Source organism: Sapajus apella, unplaced genomic scaffold (genome assembly GCF_009761245.1).
Source record: "Sapajus apella isolate SASKATOON/1434 unplaced genomic scaffold, GSC_monkey_1.0 scaffold79, whole genome shotgun sequence".
NCBI classification, from domain to species: domain Eukaryota; kingdom Metazoa; phylum Chordata; class Mammalia; order Primates; family Cebidae; genus Sapajus; species Sapajus apella.
In genome coordinates this window covers 5,573,056-5,594,631 of record NW_022437019.1, presented here as the reverse complement: position 1 = coordinate 5,594,631, position 21,576 = coordinate 5,573,056, and the positions used below count along the sequence as shown (strand labels likewise).

General features: G+C 32.8%; 1 long non-coding RNA gene, 1 other non-coding gene and 1 pseudogene across 2 annotated transcripts in view; 1 reads left to right on the top strand and 2 right to left on the bottom strand.

Annotated features, from left to right (window-relative positions):
- The window catches only part of LOC116533085, a 706,275-nt gene that overhangs the window by 615,625 nt on the left and 69,074 nt on the right, over positions 1-21,576 (top strand). The window lies entirely within an intron of this gene.
- Positions 14,263-14,381, bottom strand: LOC116533135 (annotated as a pseudogene).
- On the bottom strand, positions 21,217-21,323 carry LOC116533137. Its single transcript, XR_004261099.1, has one exon. It is a non-coding gene; the product is annotated as a U6 spliceosomal RNA (small nuclear RNA).

The following is a 21,576-nucleotide window of genomic DNA, read 5'->3' as shown; positions in this document are numbered from 1 at the left end:
ATAAAATTAAAAAGTATGGTTACAGAGAAAGATGTAAGAGCAGAGAAGGATTTCTGTTTTTCTTATATATGCATAAATTGTGATATATTTTAATTATACTGTCAAAATATTTTAAAATTCTGGAGTTGAGAGGTGATGTACTCTGGACCCACCATTCTAAAGATGAAAAATGAAGGTCATTCATCATTCATTTGTACAAAAATTATTATATTATTGAGCACTCATTTAGATGCTAGTGATCTATTGGTGATGAATGAATGAATGACTCTGCGCTTACTCTCAAATAGCATATACTTTAGTGGAGTAGAAAAATACTAATTAAAACCATGTAAAAGTCAGAGACTCTTGTACTGACATACATCAAGTATTAAATAGAACATTTTACTCTTAGATATATTTTCTAATTTAAGTTAATAGATAAATAACATGATTACTCTTCTTAATACATACTGACAAAAACGGTATGCTCGAGAAAAAAAAAAAAAAAAACATGGCCACCATAATAACACTAACCCATACTTCTTCAGCAGTGTGTTTCTATGCATCTAAGGCTGGTTTAGCCCTTTACATGTAGTAAAGTTTAGTATTAATTCATTTAATCCCCATTGCAGCATTTGAAGTATATTTTATTATTAGTCTCATTTTACAGACAAAGAAAATAGAGATTAGAAAACTTCATCCAGCTCACAGCTCTAATCAGAGTGCTATGATCAATGACAGATATATTGTGCAGGCAAGAAGAATTACAGATTCAGAAGGAGTGATTATGGAAATGAGAAAGAGAAGAAAATTGTTACGGAGTTTTGCTTTAGAGTCAGAGTATTCAAGGTGTGGAATTCATATGAAGGTGCATTTGTGCTGCGAAGCTATTAGTAAAATAACATGTCAGTAAATTATTACTTGGGTAAAGTCATGAGGAGAAAATCAGGATGGAATCCATGATCCATAGAGTCAGGTCATAAACCTTCCTGGAATGGTGGATTGGTAAGATTTTAAAAGACGTGGAAGATGATGCAAAAGAATTGTTCCATTGTTGTTTGATAGAGGTATTTGTAGCTCTCTCCTATCCCAGCTTGTAAAGGAATTTGACCTGTGTTAGATATTCTTCGAAACCAGAAAATCATCTGTTGGGTTGACAACCTATACTTGGTCCTAGGACAGTATAGTTCAGTGTTCTCTCCTGCCAGTAGGAAGAATCAGACCTCTTCTATGATGATACATTGTGGTCTGTCAGTGCAGGTTTCACACACATCCCCGGGGATGAACAATGAAATAACAATGATATGTATAGATGCCTTACAAAAGCTACAGAGTGAATCAGGACTCTTATTCAACACAAGTAATTAGAGAGAGACAGCTCCATAAATGTTATCTCTCTGAGTTTGCATTCAAGATAACAGGTGGCCAATACTTTCCACCCAACCCAGTATTATGGAACCTACAGATAAACTTTGTGATTGAGGCATGGAATAAAATAATGGAGAGATGATGCCAATAATCTGAACTGATATTGCTAGCTTTATGCTGCATTCATTCTAAACTCCTCTGGGTTTCTCAAGTTCTCAGTATTGGGGGGAAAGAAAACCCAAAAACCAAACACCAAAAAAAAAAAAAATCAAACAAAAACACTTTCAGGTTTTCATTGATTTTGAGTAACTCAATCAAATCCACTTAAACTGATCACTTGCCTTAGCTGTATAATCGTAGTGTTAATAATGTCTCGTCAAAGGTAAATAGTGCACACATCCTTAATCATCTTCTCATTTTCTGTGTTTTTGTAGATCTTTTCATTTTAAGTCATTTCTTATCTTTTTACTGCAGGGCAATAACTGCCAACACACTTCTTGAGATGAGAGCAGGAATCCCTATTCTATTATGGTGATTGTGCATAAGCCAAATTGTGCTGTAATTTATCAATTTCTTAATATTCCTAAGATTTCTAATTTTTCTACTTTGTTACTCAGTATACTTTTAGAGTGATTCCCTGGTTTCTTGTGCTTAATATAACTGGATATTTACATTTATGCCTCATAGGAAAGTGAGACACTGAAGAATAGTTATAAAAACTCTGCAGAATAAAAAGTCGTACTTAAGTCCTGGCATGGTCTCTCACGCCTGTAATCCCAGCACTTTGGGAGGCTGAGGTGGGTGGATTGCCTGAGGTGAGACATTTGAGACCAGACTGGCAAACACTGTGAAACCCCGCCTCTACTAAAAATACAAAATTACAAAATTTAGCAGGGAATGGTGGCACACACCTGTAGTTCCAGCTACTCAGAAGGCTGGAGAATAGCTTGAACCCAGGAGGCGCAGGTTGCAGTGAGCTGAGATGGCACCACCACACTCCAGCCTGGATGACAGAGCAAGATTCTGTCTCAAAAAAAAAAAAAAAAAAAAGTGGTACTAAATACTTAATAATTAATAAATCTGTAGCTCAGGGAAATAAAAAAGAACTTCAAGCACACATTTCTAAGTGAACTATCTTCTTTGACTACAGCTTTTTAAATAGATGGCCTCTTTGGATTCCTATTAGGCTGAAGGGAAATAAAACTATCATGAAATATCAATGTAAAAGTCATAGTATAAATTGCAACAAAACAACAGCAACAACAAAGCAACCATAGTGATAAAGCATCTCTACCTATGTTGAATGGAACTGTGAAATTCAAGTTTATTATTTGAATACATATAGTAAACATTTTACTTGGAAAAGTTCTGATACTTACATACGTTGGAAAGTTCAAACTGTTATTCTGAAGAGGCTTAAATGATATAGTATTTGAAAATGGTAATCTAGAAATGTCTGTAAAATAAAGAAAAATGATGAAGAAAGGAAGGAAACAAAATAACAGACATGATTTTTCTGGCATCCAAGAGTTAGTAACTGAAATTGAGGTACTGTGGAATTACTCACTCATTTTCTGAATGGCATTTTTAGAGCCCTGAGAAAGTCAAAGGAAGATGTGAAAAAAGAAAGGGCAGCTTATGTAGTTGGCATATTAATTAAAATAAATCATCACTATGTATGCCTTTTTATAACATATTAAAATTTAATTTACAACTAGTTTGTTCTATGATAAATTGTCAATATAGCAAAATACTAAGTCAACAAACTAGTTATACATTCAATGTATGAATATAGTTAACTTCTAAGTTGAGAAAAACTTAGAAACTTCTTCATTAAAATAAAACCAGCTGGACATTGCTTTTCTACTTTATTTAAAGAAAAAATATAAACTTCTTGTCTTCTTTTAAAAATTTAAAGTATGCTGAGGGGATTTCCTAAACTACTGAGCATTGTTATTTGAACTCTATACATTTAGTCTGCTGTTATTGTTCTAATTTGTACCACAGAAAAAGGCATATGTACATTATGGTGGATCAGTAACTTCAATAATGAAACAGAAGAAAATACAAGCAATTAATACCTAATAAATGGTTTTAATTAGCTTACAGCAGTTCTTAATATTAATGAAAAATAAAATTATATTATTGTTGTACATTGACTGCAATTCAAACAAATGTTATTATTTAAGAAATAATACGTTTTAATAAGTATATTTAATAGATGGATATAAATGTCTTATTTGGTGCTTTTCAAAAAGAAAGATAAATTCTTAGACCTAGCAAAATAAACAGAGTGTATTAAGATATTTCTTTTTTAACCTGTATCAAAGTGACAAAGGAAGAGATTTAGGATCATAAAAGGAATAGTCATAAAGGTGAGATCCTAATTTACTCCCCAGTTTTATTTCAACTTAGTTCTTCATTGCTACAAGGCATAAAAGTTATTGAATTTTACTACATTCACCTCAAACTGGTTTTCTATCAAACAGAATATCAGTGGAACACCTCTGCTGAGCTCCCTACATGAAATTGTCCTTTTGAATGTCTCATAATCGGTGGCGATGTGGCCAAGCATCTGGTGGTGACAAGCAGACGTCTTTGATTTATTGGCCAGTATCACTGCTTGTTAGTGGATGGTTGAGCAGGGGACTAAAAGAGCATAAAATCAGAGAGAATAAATTATGAAGGCACCGAACTGTGCCATTATAAACCCTTCCTTGTCACAGCTGTGACATCTTAAAGGAAATGGAGGGTGACAGCAGTGTTCATTCTTCAAAGGGCCAATATCTTCTACTTGTGATCCTGACCATAAATAAATAAATAAGGTGAAAAAAAAACCACATGAGTAAGTTGGCACTCACATGGGAAATGCCTTTCCCTCAATGGAGCACTTGGGTTCCAGTTTTTTTTTCCTACTCCAAAGTAGACTAGAACATATATTTCAATAAAAAGCAGATGCTAGGAGGGCTTCAGGATATCATGTACCTCAGTTGTGTGTGCAAGAACATGAAATATTCAGAGGTGAATTTATCCTATATTGCTTTTCCCTTTACTTTTTACTCTTGCTTGAATTGGTTACTTAAATCCTATTATAGCGAGTCAATTTAGTGAACCCATTCACACTACAAATCTCTGCCTAGAAAATGATTGTCTAACTTCAGTTAGTATTTGGTAAAACATTGTTCTATAGTAACTGAAAATTTTAAACTGCCTTTTAAAGTAAGTTTACTCTGTTAAAATCATTAAAAACACATTAGAAAAAAAGATTTATGAAAAGAGCAAAATGGTAATGAAAATAACTGTGTAGTATAGTGGAAGGTACATACATCTCAGAACTTGTACCGTCTCTTAGACTTTTGTCTTCTAATCCTATATTTTTTAAAGTTAATTAGGTTTCTTTGAAAGATAACAATTATGCCATGTATATTGAGAATTTAATATTTTATAAATTACTGAATTAAAGTAAGATAAATCAAAGAAAAGGCAAAGTAACTGAATGTACCTCTCATTTTCACAGATGCTATTCCAGCTGCATATTTTCATTAATTCATTCCAAAAACCACCAAAGGATAACTTTTGAGTTCAATCCTAAGCATGTTCTTTACTGGGAAATAATATTGGAAAGGTATTATAAGAAAAGGTTCAGCAATGTCAAACAGGGTGTCCCGGGAACTGTAAGAAAATCACAGTGGATATAAAAAGAATGCATGAGAAAAAATGCTAGAAGGCTAGGCTACCAAAATAAGTTGAGGAGAGAACATGAAAGGATCTGTCTGCCATGAAATACACAGAATCATTTATTAGTTTATATTCTGCCTTATTTTAGAAAAGGTTTATTACTAATTACAAAGACACATAAGCTACAGCAAGTTAAAATAAATTAAAAGTAGGGTTAGGAAAAAAGAGAAAAATGACAATTTAAAATGAAACCAAGAATTAAGGGAAAACATAAACCATAATAATCTTTTTCAATACACTAAAAATAGTTCATTATTTTTGCTCAAAGCTTTTTATCAGCCACTATGAAAAGAGAAACTGTTTTACCTATAGTTTTAATATTCTCAACATTGCAAGATTAAAAAAAATGACAATTTTGTAGGACAGATTTTTGTACTGGTTTATAATATATTATTATTATCTGAGACAAAGCAATTCCGTGGGGATGGGGTGTAGTGGGGTAATTCCAGTATTGACTAGGTGACTAGATATGTCTGAAAGATGATTGTCCTTATGTAGTCATCTCCATTTGTTTAGTAGAAGCACAAGCTTACATCCAGATAAGTCCAAGATTTTCTCAAAATACTTCAAATTTTATATAACAAAAATATTTTTTCAGTCCGGAGTGCTCACCGTTACAGGATGGCAAAAATATTTTTTCTATTCTTTTTGTTTATTTTCTCCCTGTGCAACACATCTTGATGAGATTTTACTTAAGTTGGAGGGTACATTTTAGACACAATGAAACAATGCAGTATGGTCATGTGGTACATGGAAAACTCACTTTTAAGTGACCTTTGTAAAAAACGATCATCTGTATAAAGGCTGAAACTGAGGTTAAATGAAAGGCCGTTGTCACACTTGATGAAGGAGAAGTGTGAATTAAATGCTGTTGCTAGAAATACCAAGGAGTGACTTTACTTATGATCCCCCAATCAAAAGTAGCAAGTGCAGATTGTCCTAATTGCAGGTATTGATTTGAAATCGAACTGCTGTTCACATGACACCTTTCAGCTTTATCCAGGGTCTGTAGGGCCAGAAATTTTGTTTGCATGCAAAGGATAATGACTCTACTATATAAGGCCAGCAACGGCAAGTATTCCAGTAATATTTGAGGTGTGAAGCTGGAGCATCAGAGCTCTGTCCTAAATGCAAAGAATTGACTTGCAAGATTTTGAGGATGGAATCACCCAAATGTATCTCAACAAAAGGCAATTTTGACTTTGAGCTTGATTGCAAGGGGCTGCCATAATATTTGCCTTACAGTCCACACTCAAGGAAAAAGAAACACAAAGAACCAAAAGCCACAACGGGTTATGCTGAATAAAGCAGCAATAACAACAGCAACAACAGAAAATCATCTAGAGTCACAGATTTTGGAATGGAGTCTGCACTCTATGTTCAGCTAGCCTTCTAAAGTACAGCAAGGCTCTTCTTCTCTGAATCTTAGCAATATGGTTTAACATTTAGTTGTAGTTCTAAGTAATGTATAAAATAAAGATTCCACTATAAAACTCTATTTCAATGCTTATTTTGTGAAAAGAATTTACAGAATATTTTGTCCAGAGAATCCGTAGATATTGCTAGGGTATAACCAACTCTCTGGATAGTTTCCAAAACAATGTCTAAGATTTTATTTCTACTTCCTGGTGATTCTCTTCTGTTTCTTCCAGACTCACAGTAATTATTGGCTTCATGGATTTAATTTCAAGAAGTGTACATATCTTACCTTGAAGCATAATTGTAAGATTCTTTCAGAATTCTTTAGATTGTGGATAACTTACACAATCCAATTTGTGATTTTATACAGATAGTATATATTTTGTATAGATATTATATATAATCAATTATATATATCTATATAAAATCATACATAGGGACTATATATATGTATGTGTATATATGCATATATATATATATGTATACCCACACACACACACACATAACTGGATTGTAAACAAGTTTTCCCTTCATTTGATTCTAGAAAAGGAAGTAATTTCAGAAATGATTTATATACACACATGCAAACAACCACATAAACCTACCATAATTAAAAATATGAATGGGCACATTATAAATTTTACATACTTATGTCATTGTACGTATGATGCATTACATATAACACTATTTTTGAGAATATATAATAATGTCATGTACTATGCTAAGTGGTTTATGTTCAGTAATATGAAATATCTAGCTAATACATTGAAGAACTCAGATTCAAATTTGCATCTTTTAAATTTAAGAGTCAATTTTTTGGTATTTTGTTTTTAATAAGCACACCATTCTTTCTTTCAATAGTGAATTGAATAATGAAGATGATAAAGTCCTAAAATGTTATTTTCCCAATGTACTAATAATCTAACTTCTAAAGGAGGGATTACATGACCCAATTCTAAAATTTTGTATCTGAATTTAGCTGAGACTCCTGTGCAAAATTTTTGTGTTATTATCAAGATTCTGGTTATTAGCTGTTAGAATATTGCTTGTTTTCAAATCCTGACTTCCTTCCTTAAACATTTTGTTTTGATTTCTCAGGTATATAGAAAATGCATACAGATATTTTCTATATTGGATATTATTCAATCTTTGATAGAATCTAAGTGCATATCCTCTTTATGTGCAAAGGAAAAATCCTGTCTATGATGGATTTTACCAACCCAAAGAGCATTCTCAACATTTTCATTTGTAATGAGAGAGCATCAGATGTATATACCTTCAAATAACATGATTCTTGGCATTGAAAAAGCAACAGTAATAATGTGGGTAACTTTCCTAACAGGCTTGCCTTATTTGGTTTGAGGTAGCATTGCAATTAAAACGTTACTGAGGCTAATTATCAGTGGCTCAACACTAGACACTGCTTATGCATTTAAGGAGGTACAGGTGTAGCCATGTGCAGGCACATGTGGTAAATCTGTCAGAATTAACAGCAGAGGCTCTGATTCTGATAAGAGTTCTCCATCAATAAACCTGCATGATAGCTTGAGGTCTTCGAATTGTTATCATAAGTGGCATCCTTATGATACAATTAGTGAGGACCCTCTTAAGGGTCTGATCATATTTCCTCAGTGACTGTTTTCTCAATTTTTCATAGGTTTATTCCATCTTGATCATTTGAGATCATGTCAGAGTTTAAACCTAAATGTAGCCATTGTCAGGATTTAAGTGTTTTCTTACCTCTTGATGAAAGATAGCAAGAAATGTCATATGTGAAGATGGTATTGGCAACCATTTTCTAAACAGAATAGTATGTTTTGTGAGAATAAGAAATAATTTGAAGGTTTACTATAATCTCATTGATTTTGTGTAACTATAACACACAAGCTTATGTTTCAGAAAGTTAAACAATTTAGTTCAAATTCTGGATGCTAGGCTTCTCCAGTATCTACTTGGATGGCTTTTCTAGCCTCAACATAACTCCAGCCAGACTGACTTATACCTGACCTGCATCTTTGTATGAAAATACCCCTCTTCTTCAGACAACTCCACTCACTCTGCATACCATACCCCTACCACTGACACTTCCTGGCCCATGATCTTAATGTTATCCATATAAATATACCTTTGATAACTAGTTACTGAAAGTTATTAATTCATAACATTTCCAACTTAAGATCCTTGACTTTTCCTGCAATTTTGAGCAAAGATAATGCATGCTCACCCACTATTTTCATGATTTTAAAGGACAAACATTATATTTAAATTCAGCTTGCATATTACAGAGATTATTTTAATGGTCATTCAATATGTAAACAATTTATAAACAAAATAATTATTTATTCCAATTGTAAGTAAACTTATGGTATATAATTTCAAAATCTTGCTCTGTGTGTGTGTGTGTGTGTGTGTGTGTGTGTGTGTGTTTGTAAATGTATTGTCTCATGTAGTAGTTTTGCCAGTAGAGCCATTATGCCAGGAGTAGAAAATGCATAAGCTTCCTGGGACTAGGCAGGTAGATAAATGAGTGAGGCAAACAAGTAGTTAAAAAGCAACAGCACAAGCATAAATGGCAACAGACACAAAGCCCAGGTATTGGAAAGTAATAGGGAGTGGTGGGGATTGTGGAGAACCAAAGAGTACATGCACCATTCAAAGTGGCTACTCAGCTCTGAAGAATTGTGATGTGATGATGTAAGCTCATGTTGACCAGATCTTCCATTGTAAATTATGAGGAATTTAAATAGGGAAGTATATATTATATTTTAGAATTATTTTATGTTGACAAATAATTCACTGTGTGATACAAGCATAACCCATCTGTTGGTGAATCTAGTTTTCAGCCTATTAGTTGTAAAGTTGGTGTATTTCACATATCTGAGGTGAGATTCTGGAATTGGGAAAATAATTAAAAAGAAGTATATTAAAATAAACAATACAATCATCTCCTATTACTAATAACTCATTAATTGACTTGTTATTATGAAATATAACAGAAAATATATGGGTATCAAAATGCTATTTCAAGAATGTTGCAAACTGGATATCTGAGTAATATAATCAAAGAGCTCATAAATATTTCCTATACTATGTTTGCCCTTCCAGTCTAAAATGAAGACAAACTTGGAGGAGAGAGTAGGAGGAAGCATATGGATATAAACAACTACATTTTATTTTCAAATCTATCATTTGTTTCTTGCGTAACATTGCATAAGTCAACTGATCTCTCAGATTTCAGGATTTTGTTATGCTGTGTTTCTTGTTGGCTGTTTGGCAAAAGGAAGATATTAGGAAACATGGATTATGAAGTTCTTTAAAACAATAAAATATTAAAACAAAAGTGAAATTATTAGAATACAATGCAGAAAATTGTGTGACCTTCATAATTTACTTAGTGTTTGTGGAATGTCTTAAATTGAGGTTAAATCCCCTAAAGCACTGGTGTTTTCTGACTTTATGATTTAATAGGAATATTTTGGGATGTACATATTATATCACTTTATAGTCATGACCAGAAAGCAACTTCACTGTTGACATCGACAATAGCAAATAGTTTTACTTGCATTTTCACTATGTGTGACCCTATTTGGTTTTCTCTTTAAAATGAGGCATGGGCAATGCATACTAGATGGAGTGACTCCAGTTTTAATCACTTCACTTTTCATTTGAAAAGTAATTCATCATGAGAAGTCAGTGGGGTATAGAGAGCACTAATTGCAGCAAAATATCAAGGACAGTTTTCCTGTCTTAATTAAACATTAATGAGTAAAGTTATTTGCAAATGCATGCTGCAGGGATGGACTTGTCTATCTACGTTTGGTAAATACTGACACTAGATGTCAAAATAAAGCACCTTAATTGATTTATACTGGGATAGTTTAAAAAGATTGCACCTGGCTTGACATTTTCCTAGGTTTTTATAGAGTAGTTTCTGATAAATTATTTATAAAGAAACTTTTGCTGACCTATCCTAATTACAGGAGTGATTGTTTCCAAACCAATCAATTTCGTGTAAATTTGACTTTTCTCCTGCTGCTTTTACTGTCAGCTTAACGAATTTTACAGTAGATATGAGGAATCAAGTTTTATATTTCCAGAAGAAATTTACAGACAAGTCACATTTCCCTTTATTACTGGGGATATTTTGCAAGATTTTAAAGGACATTTTTCTTTTTTGAATTAAATATTTTATATAAGTATATTCAACTTTTATTTCAATATATTTGTTAATCTAATTGTTTTACTTGAGCTATAATACAAAACCTTAAATAAAATAGAAAACCTAAGGAGTACATTAAAATCAAACTTGAAATCTTAAAATAATGTTCTAAGTAACATTGCCTTTGTTTTTTTATAGTGCATGTGATATAGTTAATACACTAAGAAAAGTCACAAAACAAAACGTTTGGCTCTCATATAAAGTTGTTCTGTAGATATTGAAAAGATAATTGCCCAATATAATCTGTAAAATAGTTGAAATGTTTTATCAGATTTCTTTATAAATTTCTCTGAATGATTTGACAGCAATATTTATTTTGATAGGTGTAATTAAGCAATACTTTAGAAACTGTAAAATTACAATTAATATTTTAAATAATTAAGTATATATTACATTAAGTGCTTCTAATTTCATACATAAGAAGAGAAATTACCAATCATGCACTGTAAGCCTTACAAGATTTTATGTAGATCAGTGTAGCAACATGGCAATTTTCAGGAAATTACAGAAACACTGTGCATAGAGTTTTAAAATATCAGTATGATAGTATATATTATTTTTTTTTAAGGGAGAGAAAAGAAAAAAAAGTCCCTATGTGTTTTAGACTGGCTTAAAAACTCTGTATAAACTGTTTTCAGACAGCACTGTTAAATTTCACTCTGAATTCTCCTGAAACTCCCGGTTTCCCACACCATATGGCTTAATGTAGATAAAATTGGCTTATGGCAAATAGCATAAACACACTTCACATTTTTCCACCTGTGAAAATCTCAAGTATTATAGTATACACTTATAAGGTCATTAGGGCCAGGTTTTCAGTGGATCTTGATTTCCAGAGTCTTTTTGTCTGTCTAGACAACTTAATTGCTATATTTGAAAATAATGAAGTGGCCCTTACATTCATCTTATGAAGCTCAGACTTAAGAAGAATTTCATTTTTCATTTAAGATTCAAATCAGTGTAAGGGATATTTTAGATAAGTTATTTTTTTTAATCTATGGACTAGGAATTCCTATTAAAAAAGAGAAAAAGTGGCTGGGTGTGGTGGCTCAGGTCTGTAATCCCAGCACTTTGGGAGGCTGAAGCGGGCAGATCACAAAGTCAGGTATTTGAGACCAGCCTGGCTAACATGGTGAAATCTTGTACAAAAATTAGCAGGGCATGGTGGCAGGCGCCTGTAGACCCAGCTACTCGGAAGGCCGAGGCAAGAGAATCACTTGAACCCAGGAGGCAGAGGTTTCAGTTAGCCAAGATCATGCCACTGCACACCAGCCCGGGTGACATAGTGAGACTCCGTCTCAAAAGAAAAAAAAACACCCCAAAGTAAATTCAGTCTATCCCTCTTTACTTTGTGGAAATCACACAAAAGCAATAAAAACAATTAATACCAAATTCATCTTTAAAATAAACTAAGAGATAACAGAAAGTACAAAACAGAAAACAAGAATTGGGTCTTCCCAAAGCAGGAATGGTCAACCGTGTTTTGATTTACTATAGTGAAAGACTCACTTAATCACAGATATCAAAAACTGCTACACAGATTAAATTTTAAATTGTGACAGGTTCTGAGGTTCAGAATCAGCTATTTCTAATTTGCATCAATGCAAGTCAGGTTCATGGTAGAAGTTTGACTTGTCTTACTTTTGTTGCAAGGACAGGCATGGGAGGTAGGGCACTGAACAAGGAATCACAACAGTAAGACTTATTTGTAAGAATCCATTGGTGGCAGAGGATAGGAAAAAAGTATTGTAAATAGGCATTTGAGAAGTGAGAAGTGGATGTCACTTTTGTCATGATAACAAGCAAAATTCTGTTGGTTAGAACATGAACATTATCCCATCCTTCATATTAACAATGATTAATCAAAAAGGAATCCACGTGAATTCATTGTGCACAACGCAAGAAAAGAAAAGAAGAGACTTTCAGGATTGTGTTGAATGGAAGTGGTAAGAGTGGGCATCCTTATTTAGCTCCTGATTTTAGAGGAAAAGCTTTCAGCTTTTCATCTTTGAATATGATGTTAGCTGTGGGTTTGTCAGGCATAACCTTTATTATGTTTAGGTGCTTCCTTCTATATCTAATTTGTTGAGAGTTTTATTCTTGAAATAGTGTTACAATTTGTCACAGGCTTTTTCTGTACCTATTGAGGTGACTATATGATTATGACCCTTCTTTTTTGCTGTGTGGTGCATAATGCTTATTTTTTTGCAAATGTTTAAGCATCTTTGCATCTCGGGGTAAATATCACTTGATCATGTTGTATGATCTTTTTCATGTGCTATTGATTTTGATTTGCTAATATTTTGTTGAGGAATGTTACCTCCATGTTCATGAGAGACACTCATCCATTAATTTTTGATGTATTCATTTTGGTTTCAGAAAAATATTGTATAAGCATAGTTCATTTTGGTGTTTAGTTTAAATTTTTTTCCATTGCTGGTTTGAGTTAATTTGTATTAATTGATACAACAAATATACTTGCTCTTACTTCTGTCATCTTATTTGATGTTATGAAATCTTTTGTGTATAATCTGATTTTTTATATCTTTTGGTATTCAGAAATTTTTGTATTTTTATTCTGGTAGTTATCATCATAATGATGCATTAGCTTCCTGGGCTTAAGATACTATTAATTTGTTCCCTACTGTGGACAATTGTGGAATTAATCAATAACTTCTTAGTTATTCTCCTATTTCTTTTATTACTACTTAATTTTATTTATTTGCTTATTTATCTTTGCTCTTGTTGCCCAGGCTGGAGTGCAGCAGCATGATAGCAGCTAACTGCAACCTTTGTCTCCTGGGTTCAAGCAATGCTGCCTCAGCCTCATAAGTAGCTGGGATTACAGGCATGTGTCACTATTCCTGGCTAAATTTTGTATTTTCAGTTGGGACAGGGGCTGGTCTGGAAGTCCTAACCTCTGGTGATCCACCCGCCTCGGCCTCCCAAAGTGCTGGGATCACAAGGGTGAGCCACAGTGCCTGGCCTATTAATATTTAATTTTAAATGAAATTATCTATTTGCAATTAACAATAGAAGTCAATCAATATGTTTATTTTGAATTAGACATTCGCTTTGAATTGTTTCCTTATACTTCAAGGGTTTTTTGTAACTATTTTGTCAAAACATACATCATTTGCCTAAAATTCTTTGACCTTTGTCCCTTTTATGTAGCTTTAGTATAGTTGAGTAGAAAAATGCTCAACAGTAGACCTTAGTGCAAAGCTTTCCTCAAAAAATCTTGATTATATGAAACTTTCTCTTTAATGATTTCTTCAGGAATGCTTTGTGCGTCTAGAATTTCCTGACACTTTGAAGACCCATATTTTTCTATAATTATTATACAAGAAAAGTAATTCTGCGTGGATATGAAATCCTTGTATTATTTTTTTTTTCCATTAAGAAAGTTTAATATATGGTTCAATTGTGTTTTTTAAGAAGTGCTGTGAATACATGATTTTCTTTACCTTGTTTGGACTATAAAATTTTTGTATAAGGCCTACAGATGTTAATTTTTATTTATTTATTTATTTTTTTAAAGCCTACAGCACCCGGTATTCCGAGACGGCCTCCCATCCAAGTACTAGTCAGGTCCGACCCTGCTTAGCTTGTGAGATCAGATGAGATAGGGCACGTTCAGGGTGGTATGGCTGTAGACAGATGCTAATTTTTTTTTTATATTTACAATTCAATCATTTCTTATATGTATAAAATGCAGTCGTCTTCCCCAGAATATGTTTTGGTTTTGACAATTCCAGATTGATTTTTCCAGGCACGCAATGTTCATATTCTACACATATATTCAAATGCTTCTTAATTTGGGGAATATTTTATGTAATTGTATATTTTATTATTTGTTGTATTCCATTATTTTGGTTTTCTTGACTGTGACTTCCAATTATGTATTCGTTGGACCTTCTTTGTTTTCTTAATTGATCATATTTGGATTCTTTTTTATTTTACTGTCCATTTCTATTTGATTGTTTTTGTATTTCTCCCTTTCTTTTCACTATTGTTACTTAAAATATTTCTATTCTTATTTATGTAGTTTCTTTTTATGTTTGTTTTTTAAATGAACTCCTGTGCTCAAGCAATACTCCTGCCTTGACCTCCCAAAGTTCTCGGATTACATGGTTAAGCCACCATACTCAGCCATGTCTCTCTTTATTTCTAAAATTATCTCTCTATCTACCAATCTATCTGTATTTATTTTTCTTTTTTGAGCTTTATCAGTTCCCTTACTATTATTTACACTCACTATTATTCAAAAATTGTATTACTGTGACATGTTTTATTTCTAAATTACATCTTTCACTTTATTTTTAATATATTTTTAAAAAGCTTGTCTAGCCAATTTTGTAATGTTAAATTAGAGTTTCCATGTACTCAATGGTTCTTTTTTAAATTATGTCTTAATTAACTGTTATTGCTTTAGTCAAATTATTTTTCTTTTTTTCTTACAATATATTTATATGTGATGCAATTGCAACCTTTTCACTTACCTCATGTTTAGATTAAATGTTATTTTCTATACTTTAAGAGGTGTTCTTAAAGAGGAAGTAATAGAAATATCACTAGAGCTCCCCTTTTGCTGTTGCCATGACACTCCAGAAAAATGGCCACTCTGTGGCCATGTCCATATTCTGATATTCAAATTCTGTGAATATTTCTCCACCTCTATTTACCTGAATATTGAGTCTTTCTTATTCCTGCATTCTAATTACTGTCTTGTTCAATTTGGATTCTACTACCAATAGTCTCCCTGCGAGTGAGTTTCTGTTTTTCTGAAAGTAATTTCTATTGAAATTCGATCATTCTTTGGCCATAAAAGCTACAGGCTTCTCAGGTGTCTTCTGATTTCCTGCACCTGTGTGGGGAGCATATAATCTATATATCTATTTTGTCAAGACATACATCATTTACCTAAAATTCTGTGCACTTATATGTCACCAAATAAAATCTGTGGAAATTTCACCAGTCTACTTAGACTTTCTTGCTAAGAAATCCACTCAGAGAATTGATTTTGACTTTAGAAAATTAGTATGTGATAGTAATTTTGTATTTTAAAAGTAGCAGTGCTCCTTTTCCCTGCCAGCTATTAGCTCTCTGCTTGTATTTACTTTCATAAGTTCATTTGGTCTGTGATTTTTCTTTCTTCTAATACCCTTGTAAAGTTGTGGTATCAAGGTTATATCAACCTCAAAAATTTTGAGAATATTCTCTCATTTTCTTTTTTCTTAAAAATACATGTAATGATCAAATTATATTGGTATTCTTTTTAAAAACTACCTGGGTCAGGTATTTACTTGTGTAAAGATTTTTGATGATTGATTCAATTGACTTAATATTTATAATATGCCCTAGATTATCCCTATTTTAGCTGCTTTTTATAAGTAAATTTTTCCAGAAGTTTGTCTACTTACATACTTTGTTTAGAAATTTAGCTGCAAAAACAGTTATAGTAAGATATTGTATACATTTGTTCTCTGTAGTCTAATATATTCTAATTGTTTATTAATGTCTTTCCTTTGCTTTCCTTCTTATTTTGTCTCCTTTTCTTTCTTTTTCTTAAAAATGAATCTTACCAGAATTTTGTTAATTTTTTCTCAATGAACTAGCTTAAACTCTGCCAGAAAAAAAAAATCTAAATAAGTAAAAACTGAGGGATAATTGAAAATAATAACTGCCAACTAATGAATTAAAGAAACTATTACAAGAGATTTCATAGGGACAAGCAAGCTGAGAGGATGATTATATTTCAACCAGTAAAGGTAAAGACTAGGTGTTAAATGGAATTCGGCTAAAGGCATCTTTAAGCTGAATTCCATTTAACACCTGATGCCTGGTTAGAGTCTGCCTTTCTCTCACCGGGACATACTCTGAATCAGTGAGCTCAGCAGTCAGTATGGATTGAAGTTTTACACTGTCAAAGAAGCACTGCCTTACTTGGTTTGAAACTTCTCTCCATTTTTAAACGATGGTGACCATATTATGATCATCTCACGTAATAAAATTCCACCAAGTGCCATGCTTTCTGGATTATGTGTCCAAAATTTCTAGTCATCTCACAAGGTTTGGATTCTTCCAATTTAGACCTTAAACATGGTATAGAAAATTTCACAATGAATAGGAGCTGTCCATTCGAACAACTTTTCAAGTGGTAGATCTGTGCCTGGTTTTCACACAAACTAAATGATTTAAAGATTAAATTAAAGTAGTAAAGAAAAGAATAAGTTAGAATTAGTAAAGATAAAGGTAAATAATGAATTAACAAAAAAGGTAGAATTAATGAGATTGCTGTTTTAATAAACTAATAAAAAATCTTAAGAAAAAAAGGAGAAAGCAAAAATATGAAAATACTGATATTTGGAGATAGTCATTTAGAGGAAGGAAGTTTAAAATTATATGTGAATATATACATTAATTTCAAAATTTGGTTTTTTTAATTTATAGAAAAAGAATACGAAAATTTATACCAGAGGTAAGACAATCTAAAAAGACCAATTAGCATAAGAAAAATAAAGTTATCAAACAAATAGAAAAATCCTCAGCAACAACTTATCTTCATTAAATGTTTCTGAAGCTTAGTTAATGCAAAATTTGTTTATTTTTTAACTTTTATTTTAAGTTTAGGGTAAATGTGCAGGTTTGTTTTATCAGTTAACTTGTGTCATAAGGGTTTGTGGTGCAGATTATTTCATCACCCAGGAATTAAGCCACTAGTCATTTTCCCTGTTCCTCTCTCTTCTCCTACCTTCTACCCTCCAATAGGCCCTAGTGTGTGTTGGTCCCCTCTATGTGTCTGTGTGTTCTCATCATTTAACTCCCAATATGAGTGAGAACATGTAGTATTTTGTTTTTTGTTCCTGCCTTAGTTTGCTAAGAATAATGTCCTACACCTCCATCCATGTTCCTGTAAACGATGTGATCTTTTTCTTTCATATGACAGCATAGTATTCCATAGTGCATATGTACCACATTTAAAAAAAAATCCAGCCTAATATTGATGGACATTCAGGTTGATTCCATATCTTTCCTACTATAAATAGTGCTGCAATGAACATACCTGTGCATGTGTCTTTATGACAGAATGCTTTATATTCCTTTGGGTATGTAAAGGATGCCAGCATCTGTTATTTTTTGACTTTTTAATAATAACTATTCTGATTGGTGTGAGATGATATTTCATTATGATTTTCATCTGCATTTCTCTAATAATCAGTGATGGTGAGCTTTTTTTTTCATATGCTTGTTGGCCACGTATATGTCTTTAGAAAATTATCTGTTTATGTCCTTTGCCTGTGTTTTAATGGGCTTGTTTGGTTTTTGCTTGAAATTTGTCTAAATTTCCTATAGATGCTGGATATCAAACCCTTGTCAAATACATAATTTGCAAAAATCTTCTCCCATTGTGTAGATTGTCTGTTTACTCTGTCAACAGTCTCTTTTTCTGTGCAGAAGCTATTTAGTTTAACTACATCCCATTTGTCAATTTTTGCTTTTGTTGCAATTGCTTTTGGTGTCTTTGTCATGAAGTATTGTCGAATTCCTATGTCCAGAATAGTATTGCCTAGGTTGTCTTCAGAGATTTTATAGTTTTGGGTTTTACATTTAAGACCTTAATCTATCTTGAGTTGACTTTTGTATATGTTATAAAGAAAGGATCCAGTTTCAATCATCTGCACATGGGTAGTTAGTTATCCCAGCACCACTTATTGAACAGGGTGTCGTTTTGCCATTGTTTGTTTTTGTCAGGTTTGTCAAAGATTAGACAGTTGTAAATGTGTGGCCTTTTATCTGGGCTCTCTGTGCCATTGGGCTGTGTGTCTGTTTTTGTACTAATACCAGGATGTTTTGGTTACTGTAGTTCTGTAGTATAGTTTGAAGTTGGGTAGCATGATACCTCCAGTTTTGTTCTTTTTGCATAGGATTGTTTTGGTTATTGGGCCTTTTTTAGTTCCATATGAATTTTAAAATAGTTTTTCTAGTTCTGTGAAGAATGCCATTGCTAGTTTAGTAAGAATAGCGTTGAATCTGTAAATTGCTTTGGGCTGTATGGCCATTTTAAGGATATTGATTCTTTCTATCCATAAGCACATTTTTTCATTTCCTTGTGTCATCTATGATTTCTTTGAGGAGTGTTTTGTAATTCTCATTGTAGAGGTTGCTCACCTACCTGGTTAGCTTTATTTCTAGCTGTTTTATGCTTTTTTTTGTGGCAATTGTGAATGGGATTGCATTCTGATTTGGCTCTCAGCTCAACTATTGTTGGTGTATTAGAATGCTAGTAATTTTTGTACATTGATTTTAGATCCTGAGATTTTACTGAAGTTGTTTATCAGTTAAAAGTGTTTTGAGGCTGAGACTATAGGGTTTTCTAGATATAGTATTATGTCATCTGCAAACAGGAATAGTTTGATTTCCTTTCTTCCTATTTGGATGTCTTTTATTTCTTTTCTTTTCTGGCCAAGACTTTCAATAGTATGTTGAATAGGAGCAGTGAGAGAAGGCTTCCTTGTCTTATGCCAGTTTTCAAGGGGAATTCCTCCAGCTTTTGCCCATTCAGTATAATGCAGTCTGCGGATTTGTCATAGATGGTTCTTGTTATTTTGAAGTGTGTTTCTTCAATACATAGTTTATTGAGTTTTTAACGCGAAGGGGTACTGAATCCTACCAAATGCCTTTCCTGCATCTATAGAGATGATCATGGTTGTTTTTTTCTTTCTTTCTTTTTTTTTTTTTTTTCTTGTCTTTAGTTCTGTTTATGTGATGCATCACTTTGTAGATTTCCTTATATTGAACCAACTTTGCTTCCTGGGGTTAAAGCCTACTTGACTGTGGTGGATAAGCTTCTTGGATTCGGTTTGCTGCTGGACTTGGTTTGCCAGTATTTTGTTGAGGCTTTTTGCACTAATATTCATCAGGGATCTTGGTCTAAAGGTTTCTTTTTGGTTGTATCTTTGCCAGGTTTTGGTATCAGAATAATGCTGGCCTCATAGAATGAGTTAAGGGAAGTCTCTCCTCTTCTATTTTTGGGAATAGTATCAGTAAGAATGGTACTAGCTCTTCTTTGTACACCTGGTAGAATTTGGCTATAAATCTGCCTGGTCCCAGCATTTTTGTTGTTGTTTTGGTAAGCTATTTATTAATGATTCAATTTTGGAGGTGGTCAAGATTCAGTTTCTTTCTGGTTCAGTCTTGGGAGGGTGTGTATGTCCAGAAATTTATCCATTTCTTCTAGATTTTCTAGTTTATGTGCATACAAATGTTCATAATATTCTCTGATAGTTATTTATATTTCTCTGGGGCCAGTGGTAATATTTCCTTTGTTTTTTTCTAACTGTGCTTATTTGCGCCTTTTCATTTTTCTTCTTTATTAGCCTAGTTAGCAATCAATCTGTTTTATTAATTTTTTTCAAAAAATCACTCCTGGATTTATCTTTTATTTATTTATTTATTTTTTATTTTTTTTATTTATATATTTTTTTGGTTTCTTGATCTACTTCTCTTCAGCTCTGAATTTGCTTATATCTTGTCTTCTGCTAGCTTCAGGATTGATTTTCTTTTCGCTCTTTAGTTCATCTAGTTGTGATATTAGGTTGTCCTATTGAAGTCTAAATTTAGTGTTATAAATTTCCCTCTTGATACTGCCTGAGATGTGTCCCAGAGATTCTGGTATGTTGTATCTTTGTTCTAATTAGTTTCAAAGAACTTGTTGATTTCTGCCTTAATTTCATTATTTATCCAAAAGTCATTCAGAGGCAGGTTATTCAATTTTCACATAATTGTATTGTTTTTAGCAAACTTCTTAGTTTGCAATTGAAATTGCAACCGCAATTTCCATTTGCTTGGTAGATTTTTCTCAATTCCTTTACTTTGAGCTTATGGGTGCCATTGCATGTGAGATGGGTCTCTTGAAGAGAGCATATCAGTGGGTCTTGATTCTTTATCCAGCTTGCCACTGTGTGCCTTTTAATTGGGGCATTTAGCCCATTTACATTCAAGGTTAGTATTGATATGTGTGGATTTGATCATGTCATTATGCTGTTAGCTGGTTTATTTGGTTGCTTTATAGTGTCAGTGCTTTGCATACGTATGTGTTTTTTTGTAGTAGCTGGTAATGGTCTTTTCCGTATTTAGTGCTTCCTTCAGTAGTTCTTTTAAGACAGGTCTGGTAGTGACAAATTCTCTCAGCTTTTGCTTGTCTGGAAGGGAACTTATTTCTCCTTCACTTATGAAGTGTAGTTTATCCAAAAATGAAATTCTGCATTTGAATTTCTTTTGTTTAGGAATGTTAAATACTGAATCCCAGTCTCTTATGGCTTGTGAGGTTTCTGCTAAGAGGTCTGCTGTTAGTCTGAAGGGCTTCCTTTCCCTTTAACTTGACCTTTTCTTTAGCTACCATTAATATTTTTTCTTTCATTTTGACCTTGGAGAATCTGATGACTATGTGTCTTGGGAATGATTTCCTGAATTTCAGTGTTGGAAAAATATGAAATTTGTGTGTTATCATGAGTTTGTGTGTGATTCTTGTATCAGGGCCATGCTTATCATTTCTGTCTTGTTCCAATTTTAGTATATGTGGTGCCAAAGTGAGCACTTGAAAGTTAATTCTGTCAAAACTTTAAAAATTGAAAGCTCCAGGCAAGATTTTCTAAAAGCATCTAAATAATTGTTGATAAAACAATTAAAACATTGATACCAAATCCAATAGAAATAAAACATAGCAACCAGTTAGGATAGATCTCACATCTGGATACCACTGCAATCCCCTATCCCTAGAAAAATTGCAGTTAAATTAAAATGTCATTGAAATAATCATAGGCAACAATCAACTAGGGTGCTTTCCTGGA